Source organism: Callospermophilus lateralis, chromosome 4, assembly GCF_048772815.1.
Source record: "Callospermophilus lateralis isolate mCalLat2 chromosome 4, mCalLat2.hap1, whole genome shotgun sequence".
In the NCBI taxonomy this organism is placed as follows: domain Eukaryota; kingdom Metazoa; phylum Chordata; class Mammalia; order Rodentia; family Sciuridae; genus Callospermophilus; species Callospermophilus lateralis.
This window is the reverse complement of record NC_135308.1, coordinates 81,038,135-81,050,298: the sequence shown is the minus strand read 5'-3', so window position 1 is coordinate 81,050,298 and position 12,164 is coordinate 81,038,135. Positions and strand designations below refer to the sequence as shown.

Sequence of the window (12,164 nt, the reverse complement as noted above, 5' to 3'; positions counted from 1 at the left end):
GGCGCCGCGCTGGAGGGGGCGGGTAGGGACCTTAGCTCGGGGTCCGGGGACGGGAGCCCGGGGCAGCAGGCGCGCGGGCGCGGAAGGAGGAGGAGGCCGCGGGGCCGCTTCCGCGGGCAGCTGTACTCCTCCCAGCAGCGCCTGCGGAACCTGCCTCCGAGTCGCCGAACTCTGGAAGGGAACGTGACCCGACCCCTCCCCGAGCTGCCGAAACGCGGCGTCCAGCCGCGCAGCGGGCTCCGGCGGCCGCGGGATGGGCGGGCGGACGAGCGCGCGGCCCCGCCCGGCGCCCACCGCCCTGCCCTCGCCTGTCTCCTCCTTTCCCCGGGGCTCCGCTGAGTTCATTCACTGGGATTGGTTTCAAGTGACGCCATCTCTTTATTTTTAAACCAATGACCTCATCCGCGCTTGAAGTTTCCTGACCAGCGACTCTTTCTCTTTTCCCCAACCCCCCACCCCACCCCCCCGCCTTTCCCCCTCTTTCTGTGTATCACTGTTTGGGGGGCTTTAATCAAATTTTAACGATTATTCTCACCTCTCTTCCCCCCCTCGGCTTTCCCCACGCGGCCCCCACCTTTACCTCCCCAAGTTCTTCACCCATTTCGACATTTGTTTTTGGAAGTCTTGATTGGGGGGGGGGGGAGAGAAAGAGTGAAGAAAAGTTGCAAACGTCTCCTCTTCCTAAGCCTCCTGCCCCCGCCCACCCCTCAGAGAAGGAGAAGATAATATAGTGAAAAGAAGAGGAGGAGGCGAGAGCGACGGGACGGGACGCCAGCGGGAGCGCAGCCGCCCTCCGGGCTCCGCGGCGGCCCCTAGCTAGCCCGGGAGCCGAGGGCCCGGAGAGGAGACGCCGTGACAACTTTCGATTCCCTCAGAGGGAGTCGGGGGGTCGGCGGCCCCAGAAGTAAGTGGCCTCGGAGGGCGGCGCGGCGAGCGCGCGCGGGTCGGGAGGGTGCGGGGCAGCATGGACGCTCCGCGGCGCGCCCAGACCCCGTGTGCCGGGCGCCGCGCTCGCGCCCCGCCGGCCCTGCCTTCGCGACTCTGCGGTCTGGGGAGTCCCGGCCGCGCTCTGGGGGGGCGGGGTGGGGGCAACGGCAGCCGTTCCGAAGCCGGGGGGTGTAGGCCTCGCCGGGAGGCCGGGCGGGAGGTGCGTGCGGGTTCGGGCCGGCCCCTCCGAGAGCGACTGCCGCCTGGGACGCGGCACCTTCGCGGGCGAAGCTGCTCACTTCCAGGCGCGAATGTTACACAACACGCCTGCCAAGTGGGGCCCCGGCCTGCCTCTTCCCATTATCCCGAATTCGCCTTTAGTGTAGGCAGAGAGGCCACCTGGGTGGTGTTGTGCTGCTCCCTTAAACTCAGCCAACTAACAACACAAGCAAGAACCCCTCAACTTTGCTGCTGGGGCTCGGTCATGGCGTTGGCGACTCCGGTGCTCCAGACTTCCTAATTTATACTAGCCATAAAACGTGAGAAAAAAAAGCCCAGCCACGGCCGAGGATCTGTGTATCATGTGTTTCATGTGATAAAATACCACAGAGGAAAATACATATGCAAAACCTTAGTTTTCCGACGCTGCATTTATTTTCTAAAGGAAGCCGGTTATGAACCTGAGAAAATAGAGGTAGATCTTAAAATGAATGGATACTGCAAAATCCGAAGGAAGCTTATTAAATATCGACTGCAAAGATCCTTGACTTTTTGAAGTCCTGGGTATCTCGGATTGTTTGGAGAAAGCACACCTCTAATCAGCCTATGATGAATAAGGTGGAGAGGAAAAACCTGTTGCATAATCTCATTTGCTGTGGGGCTTGCTGTTCCGTTCCCTTGAGCCAAGGGAAGTGAGTTAAGATGCAGGGTTTTAAAACTCTGAAGTTTTTATTTACCCAGTGCCGTGGCTGCCACTTTGCTTTACAAGATTATAAGTAAATACTCTGCTCTTAAAAGTGAACCAAACCTATCAAACCTGTTTAGAAAATGACCAGGTATGTTTCTTTCTTGTCTTTCCGGGTGTGTGTGTGTGTGTGTGTGTGTGTGTGTGTGTGTGTGAGAGAGAGAGAGAGAGAGAGAGAGAGAGAGAGAATTTACTATTCATGAAAGACCTTGGTGACTACCATTTGGGGATCTGAGATTGTCAGATTTTTTTTTTTTTGCCATGCTATGATGCTGATAATACCTGTAGGTGACAGCTTTTTCCTTAAAAGTTACACTGTTTAATCTACATCAAGAAAAGAAACGCTAAAAGTAAGGTAAAAGAAGAAAGGAATATTTGCCAGTTGAAAAAAATAATAAAAAATATTTTTAAGTTAAAAATTAAAAAATAATAAATTTTTAATTATTTACTTTTCCTTGGGAATCATATATTGATGGACACAGTTTGGCAAGCTGAAATTAATTAAAGCTTGTGGAATTCTTTATTTGGTGAAGGCAGCAGCCTAGAGAAGTAAATTGAAAAACTAAGAATTTATGACTATTTTATTCACAATGTGACTAGACACTGGGCAAGTTTTTGTCTTTGTTTAAAAATAAGCTGTGGAATTTACTGACTGAAGACATTGAGGAAAGTTGCTGTTTTTTTTTTTTTTAACATTTAGCAACTTATGTAAAAATTTGGACCAAATAACCCCAGCTGAGTTCATTTTTAGGTAGGAAAAATAGAAGAGTATTTTGAATCGTAGTAATGATGAATAAGTTGTTCAAATGCTATAAAACTATATTCAGATATGTGAAAAAAAAGTGTAAATTGTGGTAACGATATTTAAATTTTTTTTTAGTTTTAACTTCTGATATGTCAGCAATTCAAAGTAAAATGTCTGATTTGGCTTAAAATTGTAGTTATTTTATTCAAGTATTTCAGTTAGTGCATAATTATGGAAGGGGCAAGGAACAGAACTACAGAATCATCCACTTTTGCTCCCTCTTCATTTTGGGAAGTCTATGTCCTTTGGCTTAGCTTGGTGAATATAATTGAGTTCTATAAAATAAAAATAGTCAATGTGAAGTTGGGGGTTTTAAGTCTCTTTGGCCAAAAGCTTAATGGCATTAACAGAGAAGGGGGCAAAAAAGAAAATTCTGTTAACCCCATTCTTTTCCTTTTGCTTATCCACTCAAAAATTATTTGTGGCATGGTTGGGAGTAGAAGTGGAGCCAAGATCAGTGTTTAAGAGTAGTAGGTAGACTAGGGGTTTAGTGAGGCCCTGGGTTCAATCCTCAGTCTTTCCAACCCTCCAAAAAATTGAGTAGATCTGAGAAGCTTTGGACTTTAACCTGAGTTTAGGAGAAGGGACAGGATTCTTTATTTTTGTTTGTTATAGTGCTGGGATCAAACCCAGGGCCTTACACATGCCAGGCAAGCACTCTCCCACTGAGTGACATTCCTAGTGAAGAGGAAGGATTGATGTTTGTTTTGAAGCTATTTTCTATAAGTATGTGTACTGAGGGATTTAATTTCTTTTCTTTTTCTTTTAGGTACTGGGGATTGAATGACCCCAGGGGTACTTAACCACTGAGCCACATCTCAAGCTCTTTTTTGTATTTTATTTAGAGATAGGGTCTTGCTAAGTTGCTGAAGCTGGTTTTGAACTTAGAATCCTCCTGCCTCAGCCTCTTGAGTTACTGGAATTACTTGCATGTGCCACCATGCCTGGCCTGGTGAATTTATTTATTTATTTATTTAAGAAAAATTTGCATGTTTTTTTCTTCTATTTTTTTATTAGTTATTCAAAACATTACAAAGCTCATGACATATCATCTTTTATACATTTGATTCAAGTGAGTTATGAACTTCCATTTTTACCCCAAATGCAAATTGCAGAATCACATCAGTTACACATTCACAATTTTTACATAATGCCGTATTAGTGACTGTTGTATTCTGCTGCCTTTCCTATCCCCTACTAACCCCCCTCCCCTCCCCTCCCATCTTCCCTCTCTACCTCATCTGTTGTTGTTCCGTTCTCTCCCTTATTTGCCCCCCGCCTTTCCCCTCACAACCTCTTATATGTGATTTCGTATAACGATGAGGGTTTCCTTCCGTTTCCATGTAATTTCCCTTCTCTCTCCCTTTCCCTCCCACCACTCATCTCAGTTTAATGTTAATCTTTTCCTCATGCTCTTCCTCCCTGCTCACTTCTTAGTTGCTCTCCTTAAATCAAAGAAGACATTTGGCATTTGTTTTTTAAGGATTGGCTAGCTTCACTTAGCATAATCTGCTCCAATGCCATCCATTTCCCTGCAAATTCCATGATTTTGTCATTTTTTAGTGCTGCATAATACTCCATTGTGTATAAATGCCACATTTTTTTTTTATCCATTCATCTATTGAAGGGCATCTAGGTTGGTTCCACAGTCTAGCTATTGTGAATTGTGCTGCTATGATCATTGATGTGGCAGTATCCCTATAGTATGCTCTTTTAAGGTCCTCAGGGAATAGTCCGAGGAGGGCAATAGCTGGGTCAAATGGTGGTTCCATTCCCAGCTTTCCCAGGAATCTCCATACTGCTTTCCAAATTGGCCTCACCAATTTGCAGTCCCACCAGCAATGCACAAGTGTACCCTTTTCCCCACATCCTCGCCAGCACTTATTGTTGTTTGACTTCCTAATGGCTGCCAATCTTACTGGAGTGAGATGATATCTTAGGGTGGTTTTGATTTGCATTTCTCTGACTGCTAGAGATGGTGAGCATTTTTTCATGTACTTATTGATTGATTGTATGTCCTCCTCTGAGAAGTGTCTGTTCAGGACTTTGGCCCATTTGTTGATTGGGTGAGGAGTAAAGATTTGTTCCCAGGATGTAGGCTCCCTATTTACTTCTCTTATTGTTTCTCTTGCTGAGAAAAAACTTTTTAGTTTAAGTAAGTCCCATTTGTTTATTCTTGTTATTAACTCTTGGGCTATGGGCGTCCTATTAAGGAATTTGGAGCCCGACCCCACAATATGTAGATCAGAGCCAGCTTTTTCTTCTATCAGGTGCAGGGTCTCTGATTTGATATCAAGCTCTTTGATCCATTTAGAGTTAACTTTTGTGCATGGTGAGAGAAAGGGATTCAGTTTCATTTTGTTGCATATGGATTTCCAATTTTCCCAGCACCATTTGTTGAAGATGCTATCCTTCCTCCATTGCATGTTTTTAGCCCCTTTATCAAAAATAAGAAAGTTGTAATTTTGTGGATTGGTCTCTGTGTCCTCTATTCTGTACCATTGGTCCACCCGCCTGTTTTGGTACCAGTACCATGCTGTTTTTGTTACTATTGCTCTATAGTACAGTTTGAACTCTGGTATCGATATACCTCCAGATTCACACTTCCTGCTTAGAATTGCTTTTGCTATTCTGGGTCTTTTGTTTTTCCATATGAATTTCATGATTGCTTTATCTATTTCTACAAGAAATGCCGTTGGGATTTTGATTGGCATCGCATTAAACCTGTAGAGAACTTTGGGTAATATCGCCATTTTGATGATGTTAGTTCTGCCTATCCATGAACAGGGTACTTTTTCCATCTTCTAAGATCTTGTATCTCTCTCTCTTTAGGGTTCTGTAGTTCTTACTATATAAATCTTTCACCTCTTTTGTTAGGTTGATTCCCAAGTATCTTATTTTCTTTGAGGATATTGTGAATGGAGTGGTTTTCCTCATTTCCATTTCAGAAGTTTTGTTGCTGATATACAGGAATGCCTTTGATTTATGCGTGTTGATTTTATATCTTGCCACTTTGCTGAATTCATTTATTAATTCTAGCAGTTTCTTTGTAGACCCTTTGTTTTCTTCTATTTTTAATCTTTATTTTTAATGTGATGCTGAGGATTGAACTCGGTGCCTTGAATGTGTGAGGCAAGCGCTCTACTGCTGAGCTGTAGCCCCAGCCCCACTGGGGAATTTAAGTTAGTAGAGTTTTCAGATATGGGATTAATATATTGATGATATGGATTTGTATACCTGTTCAGTATTAAAGTTTTTCTGTTTTCAACTAATCATAAAATCCTACTAAATATTTTTGCTAGAATTACCAGTGGAATTTACTCTAGAAATCCAAATTTTCTTGTAGTATCTGGTAGAAATAGTTTTCTGTCAAATATTACCTGCACTAAAAATTTCACTGGATTCAATGTTTTTAAAATGCTTTGAGTTCTCATGCAAAAGATACTTGTAAATTAATATAAACCCATTTGGATCAGGATACCAAGAGAAGTAGGAGATAAGTCAGGGGAAACAGAAAACAGATTTTATGAAAGATTTTAACACATTGAAGGACCAAGTTAAAAACCATGATTGATGCCTGAATGGCCTTAAAAAAAAAAAAAAAAAAAAAAACTGCATCAAATTTTGAAACTGAGTCAGATATCTACCATCATAAAAGAAAATCTTTCTAATGTTGGGTTAACCAAAACTTAATTAAGAAGGGAAATCTTGCCCAAAGCTACATATGATGTATTCCAAAGCCAGATGTCATTTTCCTCTGATTTTGTTGTTGTTGTGGATAATGTTATTTTTATGTTTCCTGAGACCAGATGATCAAGTTTTAGCTGTGTGAAGGGAGGTTCATAAAGATGTGTGGACTTAAAGAAACGGGCACAGTTAGAAATTCAATCAAATAAATGGGGGAAACAAGAGTGGCTCAAAAGGAGGATCTAAGGCAGATTACTGAGGATAGGTACAAAGAAAAGGCTTTCCAGGAGTATGACCAGGAAAAAAGGGAACTGAATATGTCTTTGCATGAAAGGAAATAGGCATAAATGGAAAAATACCTTCTGATACCTCAGCAACAAGAAGGGAGTAATGAAACGTCACCCCCTTCTAGATTAGGAATAGAAACTTCATTATAGGTATCACCCAAAATTCGTAAGATTTTTTATTACATAAAAAATTTATTCTTGGTGGGGAGGGACTGGGGTTGTGTCTCAGTGGTAGAGTGCTCCTCTTGCATGCATGAGACCCTGGGTTCTATCCTCAGCACCACGTAAAAAATAAATGAGTGAAATAAAGGTATTGTGAATAAAATTTTAAAAAATTATTCTTGGGGGAGCTGGGGTTGTAGCTCAGTGGTAGAGTGTTTGCCTAGCACGTGTGAGGCACTGGGTTCGATCCACAGCACCCACATATAAATAAATAAACGAAATAAAGGCATTGTGTCCATCTACAACCAAAATTTAAAAAAAAATTTTTTAATTTTTTAAAAAAATATTTATTTTTTTAGGTGTAGATGGACACAACACAATGCCTTTAATTTTATGTGGTGCTGAGGATTGAACCCGGGTCCTGCCTGTGCTAGGTGAGTGCTCTACTGCTGAGCCACAATCCCAGCCCTAAAATTTTTTTTTTTTAATTTATTCTTGGTAGAGGGTTGTGGATAAAGTAAATTATGATCATGAAATATAATTATATGAGAATGTAAAACTTGAAATTTCTAGAGATTTTAAATTCAAAATAGAAAATGACCCCTTCATTTTCATGTCCTATTTTGAGTTATTTGGAAAGGAGGGATGAATTATAAAAAGTTGAAATTATTATCTCAATTGGATTTCTGGGTTAACTACAGACATAAATTAAGCAAAACATTTATTAAAGGTACATAAAAGTTGGGGATACAGTTCTACTTTTAGAGCAGGATTAAAGAATTTTAAGTGAGGCATATACACACACACACACACACACACATATATGTAAACAATTATCAGACTGCTGATAAATGTCACATTTATAAAGGAGAAAGAGATTGGAGGGTTGAGAAAGTAATCCTCAAAGTTGATAAAAAGAATGTTAACTTGTGTATGGAAGTTGAAAGAATGGTAATCACTTGAAAGAATGGTAATCATGTGTATGGAAGAAGGGAAGTGGCGGAAGTTATTCATCCACCTAATTATTTAGCAAATTTATATTGACCCTCTACTGAGGTCTAGACACTGGCCAACAGAGGAATATGAGATAGAGATAGATAGTCTTTATGGAACTTAGAATCTTATGGGGAGAAGACAGAAGGACAATAAATAATGACAACAAGCCAGGCATGGTGGCTTATACCTATAATCCCAGGAAGTTCCAGGCGGGAGCATCAAAAGTTTAAGGCCAGCCTCAGCAATTTAGCAAAGCCCTGAGCAACTTGGTGAGAACTTGTCTTAAAACAAAACAAAACAAAAAACCAAAACTGGAAGGGCCATAAACAAGTAAGCAATACATGAAAAAACTGATGTCCAGTGATGCCAAGTAGTGAAGATAACCTTCATTTTTGGTCTTGTTTTTGTGAGTCTATTTAGATGGTACCTGCAAGCTTTGGCTTGATTCCTCATTAACAATTTATTCACAGTTCTTTTGGTGCCATTTGCTAAGAATCTCAAGGGTTTTTTTTTTTTTTTTGTCCTTGTTCTTTTTGGGGGCATGGTGGTTACTGGGGAATCAAATCCTGGGGTTCTTTACACTGAACTACATCACCTAAGTAGCTGAGGCTGCCCTCAAATTTGTGATCTTCCTATCTTACTGAGACCCTGGAGTTACCTGAATGAAGCTTATGTTTTTTTACAGTAAGGTTTAGATTGTTGTTTACTATTTAATTAGGGCTTTTATATATTGGTGTGTATTCTCTATTAGAAATAGTACTCCCAATAGTACTCTAAAGGGAAGCTAAATTCTAAGGCTAATTTTTTTTTGGGGGGGGAGGGTGGTACTGGGGATTGAATCTTGGGCCTCATGCATGCTAAGCCAAATGCTCTACCACTAGGCTACATCCCCAGCTCACTAATTTAATGATACCATTTATGAGAGCATACAAACCAAGTTGTAGACAGTATAAGAACACTATTGGGCTTAGTGACCAGATAGGTATATAGGATAAGGGGAGAAGAATTCCTTTTTAGGACCTGCTAATGTGATATCGGAATGGAAGGGGAAATTTGGGTTATACTGTGCTCTTTTTAATTGTGTCTCCTTAAAGATTTGTATGGTTTCACTGAGAATATTACCTGTAACTTAATTTAAGCTTAATTTTTGTTGAGAGCCACAGCCGAGTTGGGATGGCGCCTGGCATTTGCCAGAAGGAGTGGTTGAGAGGTGATGCCAGCGAGCCATTAAGATGATGATAATTAAGTTAAGCTGTGTTTAATTGCTGTGATTGGATGATGCTGGATTGAAACAGGCTGTGTATTTAGTTGTATATAGACCCCTGCTGTCCGGCAATAGGGCGGCTCCTACTGCCTCGGCGCCTGCTACTTTTGAGTTCTCTCGGAGCCCCTTTGAGGGCTGGGAGAGTTCGCCGGGAGTGCCGTCAGTGCCGGTGGAGTGCCGTCCGGCAATAAAGGAGTTCCTGTTTGAACCTACAAGTGCCTCATGGCGGCTTGGTTATTTTGTGCCCAGCCAGACTGCGGCAAATTTTTTTTCCTTATTATCTTCAAATAGTAGAAACCTGGGGGCGGGGGAGTGTTCTTACTGTAGTTATCTGACTGCCAGATTTATTTTGTTAGTTTTCAAGATGTTCTTTATAAGCGTCAACTAAAAGCTTATCAGTGACTGTTTCATGTTTTGGGACACATTTACAGAGTGCTTCTCAAACTTTTTTTTGTTTGTGTGTGTGTGTGTGCATGTATGTGTATGGTGCTGGGGATTGAACCCAGGGCCTTGTGCATGCTAGGCAAGCATTCTTCCAGCTAAGCTATATCCCCAGCCCCAGCAGCTTTAAACTTAAGGAAAAATTGTAGATGAAACTGACATAAGCAGTCTAGAAAGGGTTTATATTAAGGGTATACATATTTCTCTGTAGAACCAAATCTCTCAAAAATTATTCATATATGTCTCTAACCAGGTTTCATCTACAACGTATTTTTTTTTTTTCTTTTTTTGGTACTGTAAGACTGGAAGACGCCGCACCACACGACACAGATCACCAAAGAGGTTTCCGCTTTATTACCAAAGGCTGTGTGTTTATGTAGGTCTAAGGAGAGGTTGCAGGGATGAGGTAGATAACAGGTCACCCATATATTGGCAAGCTCTTCCATATGTCAGTTCCGGAGCCCAAGAAGTTAATTCTTATTGGGGCTAAGGCTTCCCACCAGCAGGATTTGAATGTTTCGAGCCAGTGAAAGAAACAAAGAGGAGAAAGAGGGTCGTTAGACCCCGTGCTGGGGTTTTTCCCTGGGGTGCTGCTGCAGTTATATGTTTTCCCAACAGGTACCAGGGATTGAACTTGGGGTGCTCAACTACTGAGCCACATCCCCAGCCCATTTTGTGTTTTATTTAGAGACAGGTTCTCACTGAATTGCTTAGCTTCTCACCATTGCTGAGGCTGGCTTTGAACTCTAGATTTTCCTGTCTCAGCTTTCTGAGCCACTGGGATTACAGGCATTTGCCATGGCGCCCAGCTCATCTACAACATGTTCTGAAATACTTGTGATAAGACTATGGAAAACAAAACAATTTTAAGATGAGGTAGGAAATTATTTAGTGTTTTTTGATTTCTTTCTCAACTACATAATTTAGAAAAGAATTGTAGAGCTGGGCATGGTGATACATGCCTGTAATACCAGTGATTTGGGAGACTGAGGCAAGAGGATTGTTGATGTTGGGGCTGGTCTCAGCAATTTAACAAGGCCCTGTCTCAATAAAAAGGGCTGGGAGGGGAGGGGAGGTGGCATGGGGTTAGAAATGATGGTGGAATATGATGGACATTATTATCCAAAGTACAAGTATGAAGACACGAATTGGTGTGAATATTCTTTGTATACAACCAGAGATGTGAAAAATTGTGTTCTATATGTAATAAGAATTGTAATGTATTCTGCTGTCACATACATAAAAAAAATAAAATAAAATAAAAAGGGCTGGGGGCTGGGGTTGTGGCTCAGAGGTAAAGTGATCACCTAGCATGCGAGAGGTATTGGGTTCAATCCTCAGCACCACATGAAAATAAAATAAAGATATTGTGTCCACCTATAATTAAAAAAATCAATATTTATTAAAAAAAAGTTTTTAAAAAAGGGCTGGGAATGTAGCTCAGTGGTAATGTGTCACTGGGTTAAATCTCCAGAACCAAAAATAAAAAGGAAAAAGAATTGTATATAAACCACAGGGGGTTTATATCTGACTTGCACCTCCCAAAAATCTTTGGGAAGGACAGTAGAATTCAGATTTGTTTTAATGTCTTTCTGGGAGTGGTGGTATAACTGCAGTTTATAAAGAAAAAAAATGATAGATATACAACAAATCATAGTTGTATGGCCAGGTAATTAATTTTAAATATATCCATTCTTCCCCTCAAAGTGAAGGGGGAAAGACGTGTAGAGAAGTATATACTACTTATTGTTTGATTTGTATATAAAAATTTTAAATACCCATGTAATATCCTAGGACAGTACCTACTATAGTCAGTTTGATAATTGTTTGCTGAATAAATTGAATTAATTCTCACAACTGTTATTTTTTATAGTTCCATTATATCTGCAGCTGCGAGCACTCACTGTTTTTTGAGCTATGTTGCAACCTACAGGGCAGTTGGGGGTGGGGGTTGAATTATGGCCTTGGCACCTGACTCTTGTTTCAGTAGGATGCTCCCACTGGAACCTGGCTGTGACCTCTCCTCTAGTTTTGACCCTGTGGCTGACCTGACTTCATCTTTTCTGAAATGGAGGGTGGTTGTTTCCTGTCACCTCTTTCCGCTCAGTCTAACCACTCTTTCCCTCACTGAAGCAGCCGAGTTTCTCTTCTTCTGGTCACTTCTCAGAATACTCAAGGATCTGTGTCACTATGCTGATCCATTTTGTAGTGTGTTTTGTTTGGTTGGTGGAGAAGCACACTCCTCAGGAAGATGGTTCTTGACTGTTTTGTAAACTGTGTATGGTATATGAAGCATGGTGTTATTTCCTTCCTTCCTTGCTTTACTTAAAAATCTTGGGTTCACTTATAATTCAAACCATCTAAAGACTAGCAAAGACTTTTAAAAAAAGACAAGAAATTAACCATAACATTTTTAGCTACAATAATGGTATTATGGTTATGTTGAATTTTCTCATCTGTTATGTGGAAGTATTTATAGGCAAAATGAAATGCCTTATATTTGTTTCAAAAACTTAATGATAGTCACAATACAAGTGGGAGATAAAACAATATTGGAAAATTTCCAAAACTTGTTGAATCTGGGTACAATTGTAGTTTGTTATTACTTTCTGTATGATTGTTTGCAAATAC

The 12,164-nt window shown here is 41.0% G+C and overlaps 1 protein-coding gene across 1 annotated transcript in view; it reads left to right on the top strand.

Annotated features, from left to right (window-relative positions):
* Positions 1-476: 476 nt before the first annotated feature.
* Positions 477-12,164, top strand: part of Dusp16 (dual specificity phosphatase 16) — a 93,973-nt gene continuing 82,285 nt past the window's right edge. Inside the window, exon 1 of the mRNA XM_076854135.1 lies at positions 477-904. The gene's annotated coding sequence lies outside the window, so the exon portion shown is untranslated. The remainder of the gene's footprint in view (positions 905-12,164) is intronic.